The sequence below is a fragment of the Garra rufa genome, unplaced genomic scaffold, assembly GCF_049309525.1.
Source record: "Garra rufa unplaced genomic scaffold, GarRuf1.0 hap1_unplaced_002, whole genome shotgun sequence".
Lineage (NCBI taxonomy): Eukaryota > Metazoa > Chordata > Actinopteri > Cypriniformes > Cyprinidae > Garra > Garra rufa.
The window spans coordinates 7,574,563-7,596,297 of NW_027394277.1; the positions used below are offsets into that span (position 1 = coordinate 7,574,563).

Here is a 21,735-nt window from a genome sequence, read left to right on the forward strand (position 1 = left end):
GTGGTGCCTTTTGATAGCTGAGAGCGCTTACACGACAGAGCGGGCTTCTCTGTTCCCGTCCGCCTGCTTGTCTCCTTCGCCTGAGGGAAAAAGGCCACAGCTCATCTGAAGGGCGGACGACACGACATTGCGGGAGAAACTGTGAGTTTCCAGGTAAATTCCCTAAATACCATCCAGCGACATTGCATTCAGTCCTAGGCCACCCTTTGACATGCAATATAATCGAAATTCAGTGTTCACGCTGGGCTAATGCTGAATGAATGCAGGAATACCATCCCTGTCGTATTCATGTAACATGTGGCGGTGTTCTTGTGAGGTTTTCTTAAGGGTAATATCATGCTGGCATTGGAAATGAAATTCCCTATTAATGGGAAGGCAAGCTTTCGTGAACCTTAAAGCAATGTTGCCTTCATCTTAAGGAAATATTGACTCGATTCTATTACGACTTGACATAGTCTTTCAAGGCATTCTTTAAAAGTGCCTGCAACTTGGTATCGGGGAAGGAGTGACGTCGCACAAACGATAAAACGGAGTAATTCTCAAGTTTAACGGAAGTTACTGCCACTTTATACTAATTCTGACGTCGACTGAAATGTGGTGCTTTGGCAAAGTTAATGCCCTGACACAAGGCAAAGTTGGCAAAGTTACAGCCTTGCGGCTGAAGACCGTAGCTGTTGTCCGTAGCCAAAACTTAAGTCTGTCAGAAGTGGGATTCGAACCCACGCCTCCAGGGGAGACTGCGACCTGAACGCAGCGCCTTAGACCGCTCGGCCATCCTGACACGCTTGCGTGGTGGGAGCTGACCCGTTGCGGCTACACCCAGCTTGTGGTCTGAATCCCTAACGAAATGTTGATTCGATTCAAATATAGCTCCACATGTTCTGCCAAGCGCTGAAGACTGTAGCTGTTATCCGAAGCCAAAGGACAAAGGACAGTTCTGTCGGAAAAGTGGGATTCGAACCCACACCTCCAGAGGAGACTGCGACCTGAACGCAGCTTTTGGATCTACGCCCTGCAGGCAGGCACCGACACGCTAGCGCTTCGCATTTCAGACCGGTCATCCCGCCGGCCTCGTTGGCGCAGTTAGGCAGCGCGTCAGTCTCATAATCTGAAGGTCGTGAGTTCGAGCCTCACACGGGGCAGCGTGGTGCCTTTTGATAGCTGAGAGCGCTTACACGACAGAGCGGGCTTCTCTGTTCCCGTCCGCCTGCTTGTCTCCTTCGCCTGAGGGAAAAAGGCCACAGCTCATCTGAAGGGTGGACGACACGACATTGTGGGAGAAACTGTGAGTTTCCAGGTAAATTCCCTAAATACCATCCAGCGACATTGCATTCAGTCCTAGGCCACCCTTTGACATGCAATATAATCGAAATTCAGTGTTCACGCTGGGCTAATGCTGAATGAATGCAGGAATACCATCCCTGTCGTATTCATGTAACATGTGGCGGTGTTCTTGTGAGGTTTTCTTAAGGGTAATATCATGCTGGCATTGGAAATGAAATTCCCTATTAATGGGAAGGCAAGCTTTCGTGAACCTTAAAGCAATGTTGCCTTCATCTTAAGGAAATATTGACTCGATTCTATTACGACTTGACATAGTCTTTCAAGGCATTCTTTAAAAGTGCCTGCAACTTGGTATCGGGGAAGGAGTGACGTCGCACAAACGATACAACGGAGTAATTCTCAAGTTTAACGGAACGCCCGTCGGCGTTACTGCCACTTTATACTAATTCTGACGTCGACTGAAATGTGGTGCTTTGGCAAAGTTAATGCCCTGACACAAGGCAAAGTTGGCAAAGTTACAGCCTTGCGGCTGAAGACCGTAGCTGTTGTCCGTAGCAGAAACTTAAGTCTGTCAGAAGTGGGATTCGAACCCACGCCTCCAGGGGAGACTGCGACCTGAACGCAGCGCCTTAGACCGCTCGGCCATCCTGACACGCTTGCGTGGTGGGAGCTGACCCGTTGCGGCTACACCCAGCTTGTGGTCTGAATCCCTAACGAAATGTTGATTCGATTCAAATATAGCTCCACATGTTCTGCCAAGCGCTGAAGACTGTAGCTGTTATCCGAAGCCAAAGGACAAAGGACAGTTCTGTCGGAAAAGTGGGATTCGAACCCACACCTCCAGAGGAGACTGCGACCTGAACGCAGCTTTTGGATCTACGCCCTGCAGGCAGGCACCGACACGCTAGCGCTTCGCATTTCAGACCGGTCATCCCGCCGGCCTCGTTGGCGCAGTTAGGCAGCGCGTCAGTCTCATAATCTGAAGGTCGTGAGTTCGAGCCTCACACGGGGCAGCGTGGTGCCTTTTGATAGCTGAGAGCGCTTACACGACAGAGCGGGCTTCTCTGTTCCCGTCCGCCTGCTTGTCTCCTTCGCCTGAGGGAAAAAGGCCACAGCTCATCTGAAGGGTGGACGACACGACATTGTGGGAGAAACTGTGAGTTTCCAGGTAAATTCCCTAAATACCATCCAGCGACATTGCATTCAGTCCTAGGCCACCCTTTGACATGCAATATAATCGAAATTCAGTGTTCACGCTGGGCTAATGCTGAATGAATGCAGGAATACCATCCCTGTCGTATTCATGTAACATGTGGCGGTGTTCTTGTGAGGTTTTCTTAAGGGTAATATGATGCTGGCATTGGAAATGAAATTCCCTATTAATGGGAAGGCAAGCTTTCGTGAACCTTAAAGCAATGTTGCCTTCATCTTAAGGAAATATTGACTCGATTCTATTACGACTTGACATAGTCTTTCAAGGCATTCTTTAAAAGTGCCTGCAACTTGGTATCGGGGAAGGAGTGACGTCGCACAAAACGATAAAACGGAGTAATTCTCAAGTTTAACGGAAGTTACTGCCACTTTATACTAATTCTGACGTCGACTGAAATGTGGTGCTTTGGCAAAGTTAATGCCCTGACACAAGGCAAAGTTGGCAAAGTTACAGCCTTGCGGCTGAAGACCGTAGCTGTTGTCCGTAGCCAAAACTTAAGTCTGTCAGAAGTGGGATTCGAACCCACGCCTCCAGGGGAGACTGCGACCTGAACGCAGCGCCTTAGACCGCTCGGCCATCCTGACACGCTTGCGTGGTGGGAGCTGACCCGTTGCGGCTACACCCAGCTTGTGGTCTGAATCCCTAACGAAATGTTGATTCGATTCAAATATAGCTCCACATGTTCTGCCAAGCGCTGAAGACTGTAGCTGTTATCCGAAGCCAAAGGACAAAGGACAGTTCTGTCGGAAAAGTGGGATTCGAACCCACACCTCCAGAGGAGACTGCGACCTGAACGCAGCTTTTGGATCTACGCCCTGCAGGCAGGCACCGACACGCTAGCGCTTCGCATTTCAGACCGGTCATCCCGCCGGCCTCGTTGGCGCAGTTAGGCAGCGCGTCAGTCTCATAATCTGAAGGTCGTGCCTCACACGGGGCAGCGTGGTGCCTTTTGATAGCTGAGAGCGCTTACACGACAGAGCGGGCTTCTCTGTTCCCGTCCGCCTGCTTGTCTCCTTCGCCTGAGGGAAAAAGGCCACAGCTCATCTGAAGGGCGGACGACACGACATTGCGGGAGAAACTGTGAGTTTCCAGGTAAATTCCCTAAATACCATCCAGCGACATTGCATTCAGTCCTAGGCCACCCTTTGACATGCAATATAATCGAAATTCAGTGTTCACGCTGGGCTAATGCTGAATGAATGCAGGAATACCATCCCTGTCGTATTCATGTAACATGTGGCGGTGTTCTTGTGAGGTTTTCTTAAGGGTAATATCATGCTGGCATTGGAAATGAAATTCCCTATTAATGGGAAGGCAAGCTTTCGTGAACCTTAAAGCAATGTTGCCTTCATCTTAAGGAAATATTGACTCGATTCTATTACGACTTGACATAGTCTTTCAAGGCATTCTTTAAAAGTGCCTGCAACTTGGTATCGGGGAAGGAGTGACGTCGCACAAACGATAAAACGGAGTAATTCTCAAGTTTAACGGAAGTTACTGCCACTTTATACTAATTCTGACGTCGACTGAAATGTGGTGCTTTGGCAAAGTTAATGCCCTGACACAAGGCAAAGTTGGCAAAGTTACAGCCTTGCGGCTGAAGACCGTAGCTGTTGTCCGTAGCCAAAACTTAAGTCTGTCAGAAGTGGGATTCGAACCCACGCCTCCAGGGGAGACTGCGACCTGAACGCAGCGCCTTAGACCGCTCGGCCATCCTGACACGCTTGCGTGGTGGGAGCTGACCCGTTGCGGCTACACCCAGCTTGTGGTCTGAATCCCTAACGAAATGTTGATTCGATTCAAATATAGCTCCACATGTTCTGCCAAGCGCTGAAGACTGTAGCTGTTATCCGAAGCCAAAGGACAAAGGACAGTTCTGTCGGAAAAGTGGGATTCGAACCCACACCTCCAGAGGAGACTGCGACCTGAACGCAGCTTTTGGATCTACGCCCTGCAGGCAGGCACCGACACGCTAGCGCTTCGCATTTCAGACCGGTCATCCCGCCGGCCTCGTTGGCGCAGTTAGGCAGCGCGTCAGTCTCATAATCTGAAGGTCGTGAGTTCGAGCCTCACACGGGGCAGCGTGGTGCCTTTTGATAGCTGAGAGCGCTTACACGACAGAGCGGGCTTCTCTGTTCCCGTCCGCCTGCTTGTCTCCTTCGCCTGAGGGAAAAAGGCCACAGCTCATCTGAAGGGTGGACGACACGACATTGTGGGAGAAACTGTGAGTTTCCAGGTAAATTCCCTAAATACCATCCAGCGACATTGCATTCAGTCCTAGGCCACCCTTTGACATGCAATATAATCGAAATTCAGTGTTCACGCTGGGCTAATGCTGAATGAATGCAGGAATACCATCCCTGTCGTATTCATGTAACATGTGGCGGTGTTCTTGTGAGGTTTTCTTAAGGGTAATATCATGCTGGCATTGGAAATGAAATTCCCTATTAATGGGAAGGCAAGCTTTCGTGAACCTTAAAGCAATGTTGCCTTCATCTTAAGGAAATATTGACTCGATTCTATTACGACTTGACATAGTCTTTCAAGGCATTCTTTAAAAGTGCCTGCAACTTGGTATCGGGGAAGGAGTGACGTCGCACAAACGATACAACGGAGTAATTCTCAAGTTTAACGGAACGCCCGTCGGCGTTACTGCCACTTTATACTAATTCTGACGTCGACTGAAATGTGGTGCTTTGGCAAAGTTAATGCCCTGACACAAGGCAAAGTTGGCAAAGTTACAGCCTTGCGGCTGAAGACCGTAGCTGTTGTCCGTAGCAGAAACTTAAGTCTGTCAGAAGTGGGATTCGAACCCACGCCTCCAGGGGAGACTGCGACCTGAACGCAGCGCCTTAGACCGCTCGGCCATCCTGACACGCTTGCGTGGTGGGAGCTGACCCGTTGCGGCTACACCCAGCTTGTGGTCTGAATCCCTAACGAAATGTTGATTCGATTCAAATATAGCTCCACATGTTCTGCCAAGCGCTGAAGACTGTAGCTGTTATCCGAAGCCAAAGGACAAAGGACAGTTCTGTCGGAAAAGTGGGATTCGAACCCACACCTCCAGAGGAGACTGCGACCTGAACGCAGCTTTTGGATCTACGCCCTGCAGGCAGGCACCGACACGCTAGCGCTTCGCATTTCAGACCGGTCATCCCGCCGGCCTCGTTGGCGCAGTTAGGCAGCGCGTCAGTCTCATAATCTGAAGGTCGTGAGTTCGAGCCTCACACGGGGCAGCGTGGTGCCTTTTGATAGCTGAGAGCGCTTACACGACAGAGCGGGCTTCTCTGTTCCCGTCCGCCTGCTTGTCTCCTTCGCCTGAGGGAAAAAGGCCACAGCTCATCTGAAGGGTGGACGACACGACATTGTGGGAGAAACTGTGAGTTTCCAGGTAAATTCCCTAAATACCATCCAGCGACATTGCATTCAGTCCTAGGCCACCCTTTGACATGCAATATAATCGAAATTCAGTGTTCACGCTGGGCTAATGCTGAATGAATGCAGGAATACCATCCCTGTCGTATTCATGTAACATGTGGCGGTGTTCTTGTGAGGTTTTCTTAAGGGTAATATGATGCTGGCATTGGAAATGAAATTCCCTATTAATGGGAAGGCAAGCTTTCGTGAACCTTAAAGCAATGTTGCCTTCATCTTAAGGAAATATTGACTCGATTCTATTACGACTTGACATAGTCTTTCAAGGCATTCTTTAAAAGTGCCTGCAACTTGGTATCGGGGAAGGAGTGACGTCGCACAAACGATAAAACGGAGTAATTCTCAAGTTTAACGGAAGTTACTGCCACTTTATACTAATTCTGACGTCGACTGAAATGTGGTGCTTTGGCAAAGTTAATGCCCTGACACAAGGCAAAGTTGGCAAAGTTACAGCCTTGCGGCTGAAGACCGTAGCTGTTGTCCGTAGCCAAAACTTAAGTCTGTCAGAAGTGGGATTCGAACCCACGCCTCCAGGGGAGACTGCGACCTGAACGCAGCGCCTTAGACCGCTCGGCCATCCTGACACGCTTGCGTGGTGGGAGCTGACCCGTTGCGGCTACACCCAGCTTGTGGTCTGAATCCCTAACGAAATGTTGATTCGATTAAAATATAGCTCCACATGTTCTGCCAAGCGCTGAAGACTGTAGCTGTTATCCGAAGCCAAAGGACAAAGGACAGTTCTGTCGGAAAAGTGGGATTCGAACCCACACCTCCAGAGGAGACTGCGACCTGAACGCAGCTTTTGGATCTACGCCCTGCAGGCAGGCACCGACACGCTAGCGCTTCGCATTTCAGACCGGTCATCCCGCCGGCCTCGTTGGCGCAGTTAGGCAGCGCGTCAGTCTCATAATCTGAAGGTCGTGAGTTCGAGCCTCACACGGGGCAGCGTGGTGCCTTTTGATAGCTGAGAGCGCTTACACGACAGAGCGGGCTTCTCTGTTCCCGTCCGCCTGCTTGTCTCCTTCGCCTGAGGGAAAAAGGCCACAGCTCATCTGAAGGGTGGACGACACGACATTGTGGGAGAAACTGTGAGTTTCCAGGTAAATTCCCTAAATACCATCCAGCGACATTGCATTCAGTCCTAGGCCACCCTTTGACATGCAATATAATCGAAATTCAGTGTTCACGCTGGGCTAATGCTGAATGAATGCAGGAATACCATCCCTGTCGTATTCATGTAACATGTGGCGGTGTTCTTGTGAGGTTTTCTTAAGGGTAATATCATGCTGGCATTGGAAATGAAATTCCCTATTAATGGGAAGGCAAGCTTTCGTGAACCTTAAAGCAATGTTGCCTTCATCTTAAGGAAATATTGACTCGATTCTATTACGACTTGACATAGTCTTTCAAGGCATTCTTTAAAAGTGCCTGCAACTTGGTATCGGGGAAGGAGTGACGTCGCACAAACGATACAACGGAGTAATTCTCAAGTTTAACGGAAGTTACTGCCACTTTATACTAATTCTGACGTCGACTGAAATGTGGTGCTTTGGCAAAGTTAATGCCCTGACACAAGGCAAAGTTGGCAAAGTTACAGCCTTGCGGCTGAAGACCGTAGCTGTTGTCCGTAGCCAAAACTTAAGTCTGTCAGAAGTGGGATTCGAACCCACGCCTCCAGGGGAGACTGCGACCTGAACGCAGCGCCTTAGACCGCTCGGCCATCCTGACACGCTTGCGTGGTGGGAGCTGACCCGTTGCGGCTACACCCAGCTTGTGGTCTGAATCCCTAACGAAATGTTGATTCGATTCAAATATAGCTCCACATGTTCTGCCAAGCGCTGAAGACTGTAGCTGTTATCCGAAGCCAAAGGACAAAGGACAGTTCTGTCGGAAAAGTGGGATTCGAACCCACACCTCCAGAGGAGACTGCGACCTGAACGCAGCTTTTGGATCTACGCCCTGCAGGCAGGCACCGACACGCTAGCGCTTCGCATTTCAGACCGGTCATCCCGCCGGCCTCGTTGGCGCAGTTAGGCAGCGCGTCAGTCTCATAATCTGAAGGTCGTGCCTCACACGGGGCAGCGTGGTGCCTTTTGATAGCTGAGAGCGCTTACACGACAGAGCGGGCTTCTCTGTTCCCGTCCGCCTGCTTGTCTCCTTCGCCTGAGGGAAAAAGGCCACAGCTCATCTGAAGGGCGGACGACACGACATTGCGGGAGAAACTGTGAGTTTCCAGGTAAATTCCCTAAATACCATCCAGCGACATTGCATTCAGTCCTAGGCCACCCTTTGACATGCAATATAATCGAAATTCAGTGTTCACGCTGGGCTAATGCTGAATGAATGCAGGAATACCATCCCTGTCGTATTCATGTAACATGTGGCGGTGTTCTTGTGAGGTTTTCTTAAGGGTAATATCATGCTGGCATTGGAAATGAAATTCCCTATTAATGGGAAGGCAAGCTTTCGTGAACCTTAAAGCAATGTTGCCTTCATCTTAAGGAAATATTGACTCGATTCTATTACGACTTGACATAGTCTTTCAAGGCATTCTTTAAAAGTGCCTGCAACTTGGTATCGGGGAAGGAGTGACGTCGCACAAACGATAAAACGGAGTAATTCTCAAGTTTAACGGAATGCCCGTCGGCGTTACTGCCACTTTATACTAATTCTGACGTCGACTGAAATGTGGTGCTTTGGCAAAGTTAATGCCCTGAAACAAGGCAAAGTTGGCAAAGTTACAGCCTTGCGGCTGAAGACCGTAGCTGTTGTCCGTAGCAGAAACTTAAGTCTGTCAGAAGTGGGATTCGAACCCACACCTCCAGGGGAGACTGCGACCTGAACGCAGCGCCTTAGACCGCTCGGCCATCCTGACACGCTTGCATGGTGGGAGCTGACCCGTTGCGGCTACACCCAGCTTGTGGTCTGAATCCCTAACGAAATGTTGATTCGATTCAAACATAGCTCCACATGTTCTGCCAAGCGCTGAAGACTGTAGCTGTTATCCGAAGCCAAAGGACAAAGGACAGTTCTGTCGGAAAAGTGGGATTCGCACCCACACCTCCAGAGGAGACTGCGACCTGAACGCAGCTTTTGGATCTACGCCCTGCAGGCAGGCACCGACACGCTAGCGCTTCGCATTTCAGACCAGTCATCCCGCCGGCCTCGTTGGCGCAGTTAGGCGGCGCGTCAGTCTCATAATCTGAAGGTCGTGAGTTCGAGCCTCACACGGGGCAGCGTGGTGCCTTTTGATAGCTGAGAGCGCTTACACGACAGAGCGGGCTTCTCTGTTCCCGTCCGCCTGCTTGTCTCCTTCGCCTGAGGGAAAAGGCCACAGCTCATCTGAAGGGTGGACGACACGACATTGCGGGAGAAACTGTGAGTTTCCAGGTAAATTCCCTAAATCCCATCCAGCGACATTGCATTCAGTCCTAGGCCACCCTTTGACATGCAATATAATCGAAATTCAGTGTTCACGCTGGGCTAATGCTGAATGAATGCAGGAATACCATCCCTGTCGTATTCATGTAACATGTGGCGGTGTTCTTGTGAGGTTTTCTTAAGGGTAATATCATGCTGGCATTGGAAATGAAATTCCCTATTAATGGGAAGGCAAGCTTTCGTGAACCTTAAAGCAATGTTGCCCTCATCTTAAGGAAATATTGACTCGATTCTATTACGACTTGACATAGTCTTTCAAGGCATTCTTTAAAAGTGCCTGCAACTTGGTATCGGGGAAGGAGTGACGTCGCACAAACGATAAAACGGAGTAATTCTCAAGTTTAACGGAACGCCCGTCGGCGTTACTGCCACTTTATACTAATTCTGACGTCGACTGAAATGTGGTGCTTTGGCAAAGTTAATGCCCTGACACAAGGCAAAGTTGGCAAAGTTACAGCCTTGCGGCTGAAGACCGTAGCTGTTGTCCGTAGCAGAAACTTAAGTCTGTCAGAAGTGGGATTCGAACCCACGCCTCCAGGGGAGACTGCGACCTGAACGCAGCGCCTTAGACCGCTCGGCCATCCTGACACGCTTGCGTGGTGGGAGCTGACCCGTTGCGGCTACACCCAGCTTGTGGTCTGAATCCCTAACGAAATGTTGATTCGATTCAAATATAGCTCCACATGTTCTGCCAAGCGCTGAAGACTGTAGCTGTTATCCGAAGCCAAAGGACAAAGGACAGTTCTGTCGGAAAAGTGGGATTCGAACCCACACCTCCAGAGGAGACTGCGACCTGAACGCAGCTTTTGGATCTACGCCCTGCAGGCAGGCACCGACACGCTAGCGCTTCGCATTTCAGACCGGTCATCCCGCCGGCCTCGTTGGCGCAGTTAGGCAGCGCGTCAGTCTCATAATCTGAAGGTCGTGAGTTCGAGCCTCACACGGGGCAGCGTGGTGCCTTTCGATAGCTGAGAGCGCTTACACGACAGAGCGGGCTTCTCTGTTCCCGTCCGCCTGCTTGTCTCCTTCGCCTGAGGGAAAAAGGCCACAGCTCATCTGAAGGGTGGACGACACGACATTGCGGGAGAAACTGTGAGTTTCCAGGTAAATTCCCTAAATCCCATCCAGCGACATTGCATTCAGTCCTAGGCCACCCTTTGACATGCAATATAATCGAAATTCAGTGTTCACGCTGGGCTAATGCTGAATGAATGCAGGAATACCATCCCTGTCGTATTCATGTAACATGTGGCGGTGTTCTTGTGAGGTTTTCTTAAGGGTAATATGATGCTGGCATTGGAAATGAAATTCCCTATTAATGGGAAGGCAAGCTTTCGTGAACCTTAAAGCTTCGCATTTCAGACCGGTCATCCCGCCGGCCTCGTTGGCGCAGTTAGGCAGCGCGTCAGTCTCATAATCTGAAGGTCGTGCCTCACACGGGGCAGCGTGGTGCCTTTTGATAGCTGAGAGCGCTTACACGACAGAGCGGGCTTCTCTGTTCCCGTCCGCCTGCTTGTCTCCTTCGCCTGAGGGAAAAAGGCCACAGCTCATCTGAAGGGCGGACGACACGACATTGCGGGAGAAACTGTGAGTTTCCAGGTAAATTCCCTAAATCCCATCCAGCGACATTGCATTCAGTCCTAGGCCACCCTTTGACATGCAATATAATCGAAATTCAGTGTTCACGCTGGGCTAATGCTGAATGAATGCAGGAATACCATCCCTGTCGTATTCATGTAACATGTGGCGGTGTTCTTGTGAGGTTTTCTTAAGGGTAATATCATGCTGGCATTGGAAATGAAATTCCCTATTAATGGGAAGGCAAGCTTTCGTGAACCTTAAAGCAATGTTGCCTTCATCTTAAGGAAATATTGACTCGATTCTATTACGACTTGACATAGTCTTTCAAGGCATTCTTTAAAAGTGCCTGCAACTTGGTATCGGGGAAGGAGTGACGTCGCACAAACGATAAAACGGAGTAATTCTCAAGTTTAACGGAAGTTACTGCCACTTTATACTAATTCTGACGTCGACTGAAATGTGGTGCTTTGGCAAAGTTAATGCCCTGACACAAGGCAAAGTTGGCAAAGTTACAGCCTTGCGGCTGAAGACCGTAGCTGTTGTCCGTAGCCAAAACTTAAGTCTGTCAGAAGCGGGATTCGAACCCACGCCTCCAGGGGAGACTGCGACCTGAACGCAGCGCCTTAGACCGCTCGGCCATCCTGACACGCTTGCGTGGTGGGAGCTGACCCGTTGCGGCTACACCCAGCTTGTGGTCTGAATCCCTAACGAAATGTTGATTCGATTAAAATATAGCTCCACATGTTCTGCCAAGCGCTGAAGACTGTAGCTGTTATCCGAAGCCAAAGGACAAAGGACAGTTCTGTCGGAAAAGTGGGATTCGAACCCACACCTCCAGAGGAGACTGCGACCTGAACGCAGCTTTTGGATCTACGCCCTGCAGGCAGGCACCGACACGCTAGCGCTTCGCATTTCAGACCGGTCATCCCGCCGGCCTCGTTGGCGCAGTTAGGCAGCGCGTCAGTCTCATAATCTGAAGGTCGTGAGTTCGAGCCTCACACGGGGCAGCGTGGTGCCTTTTGATAGCTGAGAGCGCTTACACGACAGAGCGGGCTTCTCTGTTCCCGTCCGCCTGCTTGTCTCCTTCGCCTGAGGGAAAAAGGCCACAGCTCATCTGAAGGGTGGACGACACGACATTGTGGGAGAAACTGTGAGTTTCCAGGTAAATTCCCTAAATACCATCCAGCGACATTGCATTCAGTCCTAGGCCACCCTTTGACATGCAATATAATCGAAATTCAGTGTTCACGCTGGGCTAATGCTGAATGAATGCAGGAATACCATCCCTGTCGTATTCATGTAACATGTGGCGGTGTTCTTGTGAGGTTTTCTTAAGGGTAATATCATGCTGGCATTGGAAATGAAATTCCCTATTAATGGGAAGGCAAGCTTTCGTGAACCTTAAAGCAATGTTGCCTTCATCTTAAGGAAATATTGACTCGATTCTATTACGACTTGACATAGTCTTTCAAGGCATTCTTTAAAAGTGCCTGCAACTTGGTATCGGGGAAGGAGTGACGTCGCACAAACGATACAACGGAGTAATTCTCAAGTTTAACGGAAGTTACTGCCACTTTATACTAATTCTGACGTCGACTGAAATGTGGTGCTTTGGCAAAGTTAATGCCCTGACACAAGGCAAAGTTGGCAAAGTTACAGCCTTGCGGCTGAAGACCGTAGCTGTTGTCCGTAGCCAAAACTTAAGTCTGTCAGAAGTGGGATTCGAACCCACGCCTCCAGGGGAGACTGCGACCTGAACGCAGCGCCTTAGACCGCTCGGCCATCCTGACACGCTTGCGTGGTGGGAGCTGACCCGTTGCGGCTACACCCAGCTTGTGGTCTGAATCCCTAACGAAATGTTGATTCGATTCAAATATAGCTCCACATGTTCTGCCAAGCGCTGAAGACTGTAGCTGTTATCCGAAGCCAAAGGACAAAGGACAGTTCTGTCGGAAAAGTGGGATTCGAACCCACACCTCCAGAGGAGACTGCGACCTGAACGCAGCTTTTGGATCTACGCCCTGCAGGCAGGCACCGACACGCTAGCGCTTCGCATTTCAGACCGGTCATCCCGCCGGCCTCGTTGGCGCAGTTAGGCAGCGCGTCAGTCTCATAATCTGAAGGTCGTGCCTCACACGGGGCAGCGTGGTGCCTTTTGATAGCTGAGAGCGCTTACACGACAGAGCGGGCTTCTCTGTTCCCGTCCGCCTGCTTGTCTCCTTCGCCTGAGGGAAAAAGGCCACAGCTCATCTGAAGGGCGGACGACACGACATTGCGGGAGAAACTGTGAGTTTCCAGGTAAATTCCCTAAATACCATCCAGCGACATTGCATTCAGTCCTAGGCCACCCTTTGACATGCAATATAATCGAAATTCAGTGTTCACGCTGGGCTAATGCTGAATGAATGCAGGAATACCATCCCTGTCGTATTCATGTAACATGTGGCGGTGTTCTTGTGAGGTTTTCTTAAGGGTAATATCATGCTGGCATTGGAAATGAAATTCCCTATTAATGGGAAGGCAAGCTTTCGTGAACCTTAAAGCAATGTTGCCTTCATCCTAAGGAAATATTGACTCGATTCTATTACGACTTGACATAGTCTTTCAAGGCATTCTTTAAAAGTGCCTGCAACTTGGTATCGGGGAAGGAGTGACGTCGCACAAACGATACAACGGAGTAATTCTCAAGTTTAACGGAACGCCCGTCGGCGTTACTGCCACTTTATACTAATTCTGACGTCGACTGAAATGTGGTGCTTTGGCAAAGTTAATGCCCTGACACAAGGCAAAGTTGGCAAAGTTACAGCCTTGCGGCTGAAGACCGTAGCTGTTGTCCGTAGCAGAAACTTAAGTCTGTCAGAAGTGGGATTCGAACCCACGCCTCCAGGGGAGACTGCGACCTGAACGCAGCGCCTTAGACCGCTCGGCCATCCTGACACGCTTGCGTGGTGGGAGCTGACCCGTTGCGGCTACACCCAGCTTGTGGTCTGAATCCCTAACGAAATGTTGATTCGATTCAAATATAGCTCCACATGTTCTGCCAAGCGCTGAAGACTGTAGCTGTTATCCGAAGCCAAAGGACAAAGGACAGTTCTGTCGGAAAAGTGGGATTCGAACCCACACCTCCAGAGGAGACTGCGACCTGAACGCAGCTTTTGGATCTACGCCCTGCAGGCAGGCACCGACACGCTAGCGCTTCGCATTTCAGACCGGTCATCCCGCCGGCCTCGTTGGCGCAGTTAGGCAGCGCGTCAGTCTCATAATCTGAAGGTCGTGCCTCACACGGGGCAGCGTGGTGCCTTTTGATAGCTGAGAGCGCTTACACGACAGAGCGGGCTTCTCTGTTCCCGTCCGCCTGCTTGTCTCCTTCGCCTGAGGGAAAAAGGCCACAGCTCATCTGAAGGGCGGACGACACGACATTGCGGGAGAAACTGTGAGTTTCCAGGTAAATTCCCTAAATCCCATCCAGCGACATTGCATTCAGTCCTAGGCCACCCTTTGACATGCAATATAATCGAAATTCAGTGTTCACGCTGGGCTAATGCTGAATGAATGCAGGAATACCATCCTTGTCATATTCATGTAACATGTGGCGGTGTTCTTGTGAGGTTTTCTTAAGGGTAATATCATGCTGGCATTGGAAATGAAATTCCCTATTAATGGGAAGGCAAGCTTTCGTGAACCTTAAAGCAATGTTGCCTTCATCTTAAGGAAATATTGACTCGATTCTATTACGACTTGACATAGTCTTTCAAGGCATTCTTTAAAAGTGCCTGCAACTTGGTATCGGGGAAGGAGTGACGTCGCACAAACGATACAACGGAGTAATTCTCAAGTTTAACGGAACGCCCGTCGGCGTTACTGCCACTTTATACTAATTCTGACGTCGACTGAAATGTGGTGCTTTGGCAAAGTTAATGCCCTGACACAAGGCAAAGTTGGCAAAGTTACAGCCTTGCGGCTGAAGACCGTAGCTGTTGTCCGTAGCAGAAACTTAAGTCTGTCAGAAGTGGGATTCGAACCCACGCCTCCAGGGGAGACTGCGACCTGAACGCAGCGCCTTAGACCGCTGGGCCATCCTGACACGCTTGCGTGGTGGGAGCTGACCCGTTGCGGCTACACCCAGCTTGTGGTCTGAATCCCTAACGAAATGTTGATTCGATTCAAACATAGCTCCACATGTTCTGCCAAGCGCTGAAGACTGTAGCTGTTATCCGAAGCCAAAGGACAAAGGACAGTTCTATCGGAAAAGTGGGATTCGCACCCACACCTCCAGAGGAGACTGCGACCTGAACGCAGCTTTTGGATCTACGCCCTGCAGGCAGGCACCGACACGCTAGCGCTTCGCATTTCAGACCGGTCATCCCGCCGGCCTCGTTGGCGCAGTTAGGCAGCGCGTCAGTCTCATAATCTGAAGGTCGTGAGTTCGAGCCTCACACAGGGCAGCGTGGTGCCTTTTGATAGCTGAGAGCGCTTACACGACAGAGCGGGCTTCTCTGTTCCCGTCCGCCTGCTTGTCTCCTTCGCCTGAGGGAAAAAGGCCACAGCTCATCTGAAGGGTGGACGACACGACATTGCGGGAGAAACTGTGAGTTTCCAGGTAAATTCCCTAAATACCATCCAGCGACATTGCATTCAGTCCTAGGCCACCCTTTGACATGCAATATAATAGAAATTCAGTGTTCACGCTGGGCTAATGCTGAATGAATGCAGGAATACCATCCCTGTCATATTCATGTAACATGTGGCGGTGTTCTTGTGAGGTTTTCTTAAGGGTAATATCATGCTGGCATTGGAAATGAAATTCCCTATTAATGGGAAGGCAAGCTTTCGTGAACCTTAAAGCAATGTTGCCTTCATCTTAAGGAAATATTGACTCGATTCTATTACGACTTGACATAGTCTTTCAAGGCATTCTTTAAAAGTGCCTGCAACTTGGTATCGGGGAAGGAGTGACGTCGCACAAACGATACAACGGAGTAATTCTCAAGTTTAACGGAACGCCCGTCGGCGTTACTGCCACTTTATACTAATTCTGACGTCGACTGAAATGTGGTGCTTTGGCAAAGTTAATGCCCTGACACAAGGCAAAGTTGGCAAAGTTACAGCCTTGCGGCTGAAGACCGTAGCTGTTGTCCGTAGCAGAAACTTAAGTCTGTCAGAAGTGGGATTCGAACCCACGCCTCCAGGGGAGACTGCGACCTGAACGCAGCGCCTTAGACCGCTCGGCCATCCTGACACGCTTGCGTGGTGGGAGCTGACCCGTTGCGGCTACACCCAGCTTGTGGTCTGAATCCCTAACGAAATGTTGATTCGATTCAAATATAGCTCCACATGTTCTGCCAAGCGCTGAAGACTGTAGCTGTTATCCGAAGCCAAAGGACAAAGGACAGTTCTGTCGGAAAAGTGGGATTCGAACCCACACCTCCAGAGGAGACTGCGACCTGAACGCAGCTTTTGGATCTACGCCCTGCAGGCAGGCACCGACACGCTAGCGCTTCGCATTTCAGACCGGTCATCCCGCCGGCCTCGTTGGCGCAGTTAGGCAGCGCGTCAGTCTCATAATCTGAAGGTCGTGAGTTCGAGCCTCACACGGGGCAGCGTGGTGCCTTTTGATAGCTGAGAGCGCTTACACGACAGAGCGGGCTTCTCTGTTCCCGTCCGCCTGCTTGTCTCCTTCGCCTGAGGGAAAAAGGCCACAGCTCATCTGAAGGGTGGACGACACGACATTGTGGGAGAAACTGTGAGTTTCCAGGTAAATTCCCTAAATACCATCCAGCGACATTGCATTCAGTCCTAGGCCACCCTTTGACATGCAATATAATCGAAATTCAGTGTTCACGCTGGGCTAATGCTGAATGAATGCAGGAATACCATCCCTGTCGTATTCATGTAACATGTGGCGGTGTTCTTGTGAGGTTTTCTTAAGGGTAATATGATGCTGGCATTGGAAATGAAATTCCCTATTAATGGGAAGGCAAGCTTTCGTGAACCTTAAAGCAATGTTGCCTTCATCTTAAGGAAATATTGACTCGATTCTATTACGACTTGACATAGTCTTTCAAGGCATTCTTTAAAAGTGCCTGCAACTTGGTATCGGGGAAGGAGTGACGTCGCACAAAACGATAAAACGGAGTAATTCTCAAGTTTAACGGAAGTTACTGCCACTTTATACTAATTCTGACGTCGACTGAAATGTGGTGCTTTGGCAAAGTTAATGCCCTGACACAAGGCAAAGTTGGCAAAGTTACAGCCTTGCGGCTGAAGACCGTAGCTGTTGTCCGTAGCCAAAACTTAAGTCTGTCAGAAGTGGGATTCGAACCCACGCCTCCAGGGGAGACTGCGACCTGAACGCAGCGCCTTAGACCGCTCGGCCATCCTGACACGCTTGCGTGGTGGGAGCTGACCCGTTGCGGCTACACCCAGCTTGTGGTCTGAATCCCTAACGAAATGTTGATTCGATTCAAATATAGCTCCACATGTTCTGCCAAGCGCTGAAGACTGTAGCTGTTATCCGAAGCCAAAGGACAAAGGACAGTTCTGTCGGAAAAGTGGGATTCGAACCCACACCTCCAGAGGAGACTGCGACCTGAACGCAGCTTTTGGATCTACGCCCTGCAGGCAGGCACCGACACGCTAGCGCTTCGCATTTCAGACCGGTCATCCCGCCGGCCTCGTTGGCGCAGTTAGGCAGCGCGTCAGTCTCATAATCTGAAGGTCGTGAGTTCGAGCCTCACACGGGGCAGCGTGGTGCCTTTTGATAGCTGAGAGCGCTTACACGACAGAGCGGGCTTCTCTGTTCCCGTCCGCCTGCTTGTCTCCTTCGCCTGAGGGAAAAAGGCCACAGCTCATCTGAAGGGTGGACGACACGACATTGTGGGAGAAACTGTGAGTTTCCAGGTAAATTCCCTAAATACCATCCAGCGACATTGCATTCAGTCCTAGGCCACCCTTTGACATGCAATATAATCGAAATTCAGTGTTCACGCTGGGCTAATGCTGAATGAATGCAGGAATACCATCCCTGTCGTATTCATGTAACATGTGGCGGTGTTCTTGTGAGGTTTTCTTAAGGGTAATATCATGCTGGCATTGGAAATGAAATTCCCTATTAATGGGAAGGCAAGCTTTCGTGAACCTTAAAGCAATGTTGCCTTCATCTTAAGGAAATATTGACTCGATTCTATTACGACTTGACATAGTCTTTCAAGGCATTCTTTAAAAGTGCCTGCAACTTGGTATCGGGGAAGGAGTGACGTCGCACAAACGATACAACGGAGTAATTCTCAAGTTTAACGGAAGTTACTGCCACTTTATACTAATTCTGACGTCGACTGAAATGTGGTGCTTTGGCAAAGTTAATGCCCTGACACAAGGCAAAGTTGGCAAAGTTACAGCCTTGCGGCTGAAGACCGTAGCTGTTGTCCGTAGCCAAAACTTAAGTCTGTCAGAAGTGGGATTCGAACCCACGCCTCCAGGGGAGACTGCGACCTGAACGCAGCGCCTTAGACCGCTCGGCCATCCTGACACGCTTGCGTGGTGGGAGCTGACCCGTTGCGGCTACATCCAGCTTGTGGTCTGAATCCCTAACGAAATGTTGATTCGATTCAAATATAGCTCCACATGTTCTGCCAAGCGCTGAAGACTGTAGCTGTTATCCGAAGCCAAAGGACAAAGGACAGTTCTGTCGGAAAAGTGGGATTCGAACCCACACCTCCAGAGGAGACTGCGACCTGAACGCAGCTTTTGGATCTACGCCCTGCAGGCAGGCACCGACACGCTAGCGCTTCGCATTTCAGACCGGTCATCCCGCCGGCCTCGTTGGCGCAGTTAGGCAGCGCGTCAGTCTCATAATCTGAAGGTCGTGAGTTCGAGCCTCACACGGGGCAGCGTGGTGCCTTTTGATAGCTGAGAGCGCTTACACGACAGAGCGGGCTTCTCTGTTCCCGTCCGCCTGCTTGTCTCCTTCGCCTGAGGGAAAAAGGCCACAGCTCATCTGAAGGGTGGACGACACGACATTGTGGGAGAAACTGTGAGTTTCCAGGTAAATTCCCTAAATACCATCCAGCGACATTGCATTCAGTCCTAGGCCACCCTTTGACATGCAATATAATCGAAATTCAGTGTTCACGCTGGGCTAATGCTGAATGAATGCAGGAATACCATCCCTGTCGTATTCATGTAACATGTGGCGGTGTTCTTGTGAGGTTTTCTTAAGGGTAATATCATGCTGGCATTGGAAATGAAATTCCCTATTAATGGGAAGGCAAGCTTTCGTGAACCTTAAAGCAATGTTGCCTTCATCTTAAGGAAATATTGACTCGATTCTATTACGACTTGACATAGTCTTTCAAGGCATTCTTTAAAAGTGCCTGCAACTTGGTATCGGGGAAGGAGTGACGTCGCACAAACGATAAAACGGAGTAATTCTCAAGTTTAACGGAAGTTACTGCCACTTTATACTAATTCTGACGTCGACTGAAATGTGGTGCTTTGGCAAAGTTAATGCCCTGACACAAGGCAAAGTTGGCAAAGTTACAGCCTTGCAGCTGAAGACCGTAGCAGAAACTTAAGTCTGTCAGAAGTGGGATTCGAACCCACGCCTCCAGGGGAGACTGCGACCTGAACGCAGCGCCTTAGACCGCTCGGCCATCCTGACACGCTTGCGTGGTGGGAGCTGACCCGTTGCGGCTACACCCAGCTTGTGGTCTGAATCCCTAACGAAATGTTGATTCGATTCAAATATAGCTCCACATGTTCTGCCAAGCGCTGAAGACTGTAGCTGTTATCCGAAGCCAAAGGACAAAGGACAGTTCTGTCGGAAAAGTGGGATTCGAACCCACACCTCCAGAGGAGACTGCGACCTGAACGCAGCTTTTGGATCTACGCCCTGCAGGCAGGCACCGACACGCTAGCGCTTCGCATTTCAGACCGGTCATCCCGCCGGCCTCGTTGGCGCAGTTAGGCAGCGCGTCAGTCTCATAATCTGAAGGTCGTGCCTCACACGGGGCAGCGTGGTGCCTTTTGATAGCTGAGAGCGCTTACACGACAGAGCGGGCTTCTCTGTTCCCGTCCGCCTGCTTGTCTCCTTCGCCTGAGGGAAAAAGGCCACAGCTCATCTGAAGGGCGGACGACACGACATTGTGGGAGAAACTGTGAGTTTCCAGGTAAATTCCCTAAATACCATCCAGCGACATTGCATTCAGTCCTAGGCCACCCTTTGACATGCAATATAATCGAAATTCAGTGTTCACGCTGGGCTAATGCTGAATGAATGCAGGAATACCATCCCTGTCGTATTCATGTAACATGTGGCGGTGTTCTTGTGAGGTTTTCTTAAGGGTAATATCATGCTGGCATTGGAAATGAAATTCCCTATTAATGGGAAGGCAAGCTTTCGTGAACCTTAAAGCAATGTTGCCTTCATCTTAAGGAAATATTGACTCGATTCTATTACGACTTGACATAGTCTTTCAAGGCATTCTTTAAAAGTGCCTGCAACTTGGTATCGGGGAAGGAGTGACGTCGCACAAACGATAAAACGGAGTAATTCTCAAGTTTAACGGAAGTTACTGCCACTTTATACTAATTCTGACGTCGACTGAAATGTGGTGCTTTGGCAAAGTTAATGCCCTGACACAAGGCAAAGTTGGCAAAGTTACAGCCTTGCGGCTGAAGACCGTAGCTGTTGTCCGTAGCCAAAACTTAAGTCTGTCAGAAGTGGGATTCGAACCCACGCCTCCAGGGGAGACTGCGACCTGAACGCAGCGCCTTAGACCGCTCGGCCATCCTGACACGCTTGCGTGGTGGGAGCTGACCCGTTGCGGCTACACCCAGCTTGTGGTCTGAATCCCTAACGAAATGTTGATTCGATTCAAATATAGCTCCACATGTTCTGCCAAGCGCTGAAGACTGTAGCTGTTATCCGAAGCCAAAGGACAAAGGACAGTTCTGTCGGAAAAGTGGGATTCGAACCCACACCTCCAGAGGAGACTGCGACCTGAACGCAGCTTTTGGATCTACGCCCTGCAGGCAGGCACCGACACGCTAGCGCTTCGCATTTCAGACCGGTCATCCCGCCGGCCTCGTTGGCGCAGTTAGGCAGCGCGTCAGTCTCATAATCTGAAGGTTGTGAGTTCGAGCCTCACACGGGGCAGCGTGGTGCCTTTTGATAGCTGAGAGCGCTTACACGACAGAGCGGGCTTCTCTGTTCCCGTCCGCCTGCTTGTCTCCTTCGCCTGAGGGAAAAAGGCCACAGCTCATCTGAAGGGTGGACGACACGACATTGTGGGAGAAACTGTGAGTTTCCAGGTAAATTCCCTAAATACCATCCAGCGACATTGCATTCAGTCCTAGGCCACCCTTTGACATGCAATATAATCGAAATTCAGTGTTCACGCTGGGCTAATGCTGAATGAATGCAGGAATACCATCCCTGTCGTATTCATGTAACATGTGGCGGTGTTCTTGTGAGGTTTTCTTAAGGGTAATATCATGCTGGCATTGGAAATGAAATTCCCTATTAATGGGAAGGCAAGCTTTCGTGAACCTTAAAGCAATGTTGCCTTCATCTTAAGGAAATATTGACTCGATTCTATTACGACTTGACATAGTCTTTCAAGGCATTCTTTAAAAGTGCCTGCAACTTGGTATCGGGGAAGGAGTGACGTCGCACAAACGATAAAACGGAGTAATTCTCAAGTTTAACGGAACGCCCGTCGGCGTTACTGCCACTTTATACTAATTCTGACGTCGACTGAAATGTGGTGCTTTGGCAAAGT

At 50.0% G+C, this 21,735-nt stretch overlaps 31 non-coding genes across 31 annotated transcripts; 13 read left to right on the forward strand and 18 right to left on the reverse strand.

Moving 5' to 3' along the window:
* Positions 1-698: 698 nt before the first annotated feature.
* trnal-cag (transfer RNA leucine (anticodon CAG)) lies at positions 699-781 on the reverse strand. Its single transcript has one exon. It is a non-coding gene; the product is annotated as a tRNA-Leu (tRNA).
* Positions 782-1,068: 287 nt separating this feature from the next.
* On the forward strand, positions 1,069-1,142 carry trnam-cau (transfer RNA methionine (anticodon CAU)). Its single transcript has one exon. It is a non-coding gene; the product is annotated as a tRNA-Met (tRNA).
* A 711-nt stretch (positions 1,143-1,853) lies between these two features.
* trnal-cag (transfer RNA leucine (anticodon CAG)) lies at positions 1,854-1,936 on the reverse strand. The gene has a single exon. It is a non-coding gene; the product is annotated as a tRNA-Leu (tRNA).
* Positions 1,937-2,223: 287 nt separating this feature from the next.
* Positions 2,224-2,297, forward strand: trnam-cau (transfer RNA methionine (anticodon CAU)). The gene has a single exon. It is a non-coding gene; the product is annotated as a tRNA-Met (tRNA).
* A 701-nt stretch (positions 2,298-2,998) lies between these two features.
* trnal-cag (transfer RNA leucine (anticodon CAG)) lies at positions 2,999-3,081 on the reverse strand. Its single transcript has one exon. It is a non-coding gene; the product is annotated as a tRNA-Leu (tRNA).
* A 1,053-nt stretch (positions 3,082-4,134) lies between these two features.
* Positions 4,135-4,217, reverse strand: trnal-cag (transfer RNA leucine (anticodon CAG)). The gene has a single exon. It is a non-coding gene; the product is annotated as a tRNA-Leu (tRNA).
* Positions 4,218-4,504: 287 nt separating this feature from the next.
* trnam-cau (transfer RNA methionine (anticodon CAU)) lies at positions 4,505-4,578 on the forward strand. The gene has a single exon. It is a non-coding gene; the product is annotated as a tRNA-Met (tRNA).
* A 711-nt stretch (positions 4,579-5,289) lies between these two features.
* trnal-cag (transfer RNA leucine (anticodon CAG)) lies at positions 5,290-5,372 on the reverse strand. The gene has a single exon. It is a non-coding gene; the product is annotated as a tRNA-Leu (tRNA).
* A 287-nt stretch (positions 5,373-5,659) lies between these two features.
* trnam-cau (transfer RNA methionine (anticodon CAU)) lies at positions 5,660-5,733 on the forward strand. Its single transcript has one exon. It is a non-coding gene; the product is annotated as a tRNA-Met (tRNA).
* Positions 5,734-6,433: 700 nt separating this feature from the next.
* On the reverse strand, positions 6,434-6,516 carry trnal-cag (transfer RNA leucine (anticodon CAG)). Its single transcript has one exon. It is a non-coding gene; the product is annotated as a tRNA-Leu (tRNA).
* Positions 6,517-6,803: 287 nt separating this feature from the next.
* trnam-cau (transfer RNA methionine (anticodon CAU)) lies at positions 6,804-6,877 on the forward strand. Its single transcript has one exon. It is a non-coding gene; the product is annotated as a tRNA-Met (tRNA).
* A 700-nt stretch (positions 6,878-7,577) lies between these two features.
* trnal-cag (transfer RNA leucine (anticodon CAG)) lies at positions 7,578-7,660 on the reverse strand. The gene has a single exon. It is a non-coding gene; the product is annotated as a tRNA-Leu (tRNA).
* Positions 7,661-8,724: 1,064 nt separating this feature from the next.
* Positions 8,725-8,807, reverse strand: trnal-cag (transfer RNA leucine (anticodon CAG)). Its single transcript has one exon. It is a non-coding gene; the product is annotated as a tRNA-Leu (tRNA).
* A 287-nt stretch (positions 8,808-9,094) lies between these two features.
* trnam-cau (transfer RNA methionine (anticodon CAU)) lies at positions 9,095-9,168 on the forward strand. Its single transcript has one exon. It is a non-coding gene; the product is annotated as a tRNA-Met (tRNA).
* Positions 9,169-9,878: 710 nt separating this feature from the next.
* trnal-cag (transfer RNA leucine (anticodon CAG)) lies at positions 9,879-9,961 on the reverse strand. Its single transcript has one exon. It is a non-coding gene; the product is annotated as a tRNA-Leu (tRNA).
* Positions 9,962-10,248: 287 nt separating this feature from the next.
* trnam-cau (transfer RNA methionine (anticodon CAU)) lies at positions 10,249-10,322 on the forward strand. Its single transcript has one exon. It is a non-coding gene; the product is annotated as a tRNA-Met (tRNA).
* Positions 10,323-11,517: 1,195 nt separating this feature from the next.
* On the reverse strand, positions 11,518-11,600 carry trnal-cag (transfer RNA leucine (anticodon CAG)). The gene has a single exon. It is a non-coding gene; the product is annotated as a tRNA-Leu (tRNA).
* A 287-nt stretch (positions 11,601-11,887) lies between these two features.
* On the forward strand, positions 11,888-11,961 carry trnam-cau (transfer RNA methionine (anticodon CAU)). Its single transcript has one exon. It is a non-coding gene; the product is annotated as a tRNA-Met (tRNA).
* Positions 11,962-12,661: 700 nt separating this feature from the next.
* Positions 12,662-12,744, reverse strand: trnal-cag (transfer RNA leucine (anticodon CAG)). The gene has a single exon. It is a non-coding gene; the product is annotated as a tRNA-Leu (tRNA).
* Positions 12,745-13,808: 1,064 nt separating this feature from the next.
* trnal-cag (transfer RNA leucine (anticodon CAG)) lies at positions 13,809-13,891 on the reverse strand. Its single transcript has one exon. It is a non-coding gene; the product is annotated as a tRNA-Leu (tRNA).
* Positions 13,892-14,955: 1,064 nt separating this feature from the next.
* trnal-cag (transfer RNA leucine (anticodon CAG)) lies at positions 14,956-15,038 on the reverse strand. The gene has a single exon. It is a non-coding gene; the product is annotated as a tRNA-Leu (tRNA).
* A 287-nt stretch (positions 15,039-15,325) lies between these two features.
* On the forward strand, positions 15,326-15,399 carry trnam-cau (transfer RNA methionine (anticodon CAU)). Its single transcript has one exon. It is a non-coding gene; the product is annotated as a tRNA-Met (tRNA).
* A 711-nt stretch (positions 15,400-16,110) lies between these two features.
* On the reverse strand, positions 16,111-16,193 carry trnal-cag (transfer RNA leucine (anticodon CAG)). The gene has a single exon. It is a non-coding gene; the product is annotated as a tRNA-Leu (tRNA).
* Positions 16,194-16,480: 287 nt separating this feature from the next.
* trnam-cau (transfer RNA methionine (anticodon CAU)) lies at positions 16,481-16,554 on the forward strand. Its single transcript has one exon. It is a non-coding gene; the product is annotated as a tRNA-Met (tRNA).
* A 701-nt stretch (positions 16,555-17,255) lies between these two features.
* trnal-cag (transfer RNA leucine (anticodon CAG)) lies at positions 17,256-17,338 on the reverse strand. Its single transcript has one exon. It is a non-coding gene; the product is annotated as a tRNA-Leu (tRNA).
* Positions 17,339-17,625: 287 nt separating this feature from the next.
* trnam-cau (transfer RNA methionine (anticodon CAU)) lies at positions 17,626-17,699 on the forward strand. The gene has a single exon. It is a non-coding gene; the product is annotated as a tRNA-Met (tRNA).
* A 700-nt stretch (positions 17,700-18,399) lies between these two features.
* On the reverse strand, positions 18,400-18,482 carry trnal-cag (transfer RNA leucine (anticodon CAG)). Its single transcript has one exon. It is a non-coding gene; the product is annotated as a tRNA-Leu (tRNA).
* A 287-nt stretch (positions 18,483-18,769) lies between these two features.
* On the forward strand, positions 18,770-18,843 carry trnam-cau (transfer RNA methionine (anticodon CAU)). Its single transcript has one exon. It is a non-coding gene; the product is annotated as a tRNA-Met (tRNA).
* A 687-nt stretch (positions 18,844-19,530) lies between these two features.
* On the reverse strand, positions 19,531-19,613 carry trnal-cag (transfer RNA leucine (anticodon CAG)). Its single transcript has one exon. It is a non-coding gene; the product is annotated as a tRNA-Leu (tRNA).
* Positions 19,614-20,666: 1,053 nt separating this feature from the next.
* Positions 20,667-20,749, reverse strand: trnal-cag (transfer RNA leucine (anticodon CAG)). Its single transcript has one exon. It is a non-coding gene; the product is annotated as a tRNA-Leu (tRNA).
* Positions 20,750-21,036: 287 nt separating this feature from the next.
* On the forward strand, positions 21,037-21,110 carry trnam-cau (transfer RNA methionine (anticodon CAU)). Its single transcript has one exon. It is a non-coding gene; the product is annotated as a tRNA-Met (tRNA).
* Positions 21,111-21,735: the final 625 nt, after the last annotated feature.